We start from the raw sequence: 1,224 nt of genomic DNA, 5'->3' as shown, positions 1-1,224 counted from the left end.
AAAAACCTCATTTGGACAAATTGTATTACCCGAGGCTCCATAGAGGCCAGTAGGTGGTGTCTTTTTTGGAGGGAGATATAGTGAAAATTTGCCCAACAGATGCTTAGCGATGTTTAATAAGTGCCTAACGGCGGTAAACATATACAACGCCAACCAGCATATGGCGCTTATTTAACAGTGCATTGCAACAACTTGCACCATCTCATATGCTATTTTCTAAAAAGAAAACACGTCTGGTGACATCAAAAAAACAAGGCGATTAATGGCCCATTTGGCATTTGATACAGGTAGGGCCTCTTGTCATTTTTCTAATCAGGCCTACCGCTACTGTGTTGTCAGCAAACTTTACCAGCCTGTTGGAGCTGCTGATGGCCACACAGTCGCTGGTATACAGGGAGTACAGTAGAATGCTGAGAATGTAACCCAAAAGTCAGTGCTACTGGGTGGTAATTGTTTAGTGATGTGGGACGGAATTTTTTCAGAACAGGGGTAAAAGTAGAGGATTTGAGGCAGGTGGGGATGATGGCTTCTGTAAGGGAGATTTTGAATATGGTGTTTAAAACTGGAGCAAGGTAGTCAGCACAGGATCTTAGGATGCGCCCAAAGGATGCTGTCTGGGCCGCATGCCTTCCTAGGATTTACTCCTTTACACGCCCTCTTCATGTCATGCTTGGTTAGAGCGAGTGTGTCTTCCTACCTCCCTGGCAGGATCACCATTCAAGCTGTCCGGGGGGCTAATGATGGTGGGATAAAAATGGGCATTAAAACGAATTAAGCTCATCAGCCAGGGGGACATCAGTGTGTGACATGGGAAGGGGTTTCCCTTTATAATCCGTAACAGTCTCCATGCTCTGCCATAGACATCAGGTGTCTGACTGCTGAAATTAGGCTTCAATCTTCAATCTCCTTCACCGCCTTAGGTTGCAGGAAGCCGCATTATAATCCTCCATGTCTCCAGTTGTCAGCTTTGTGTTGTAGGAAGTGATGTATGTGTGGCTTCTTGTCTCTCTTATAGGGAAATACGTGTAGTTGAGCACCACTTCTGTAAACAAATTGATGTTATCAACAGAGCTGCGATGGAACATCTCCCAGTAAGTGTCCAGAGCATCCTGCAGCGGGCCTGTGAATGGGCCGTCCAGCATCTGACATTGTGTGTCACTGGCTCTTCCCTCCTCTGCCACTGTTTATATTTTGGCTTTGGTAGAATGGTGGCATGGACTGACT

Source organism: Thunnus albacares, chromosome 6 (assembly GCF_914725855.1).
Source record: "Thunnus albacares chromosome 6, fThuAlb1.1, whole genome shotgun sequence".
NCBI classification, from domain to species: Eukaryota; Metazoa; Chordata; class Actinopteri; order Scombriformes; family Scombridae; genus Thunnus; species Thunnus albacares.
This window is presented reverse-complemented; position numbering follows the sequence as displayed.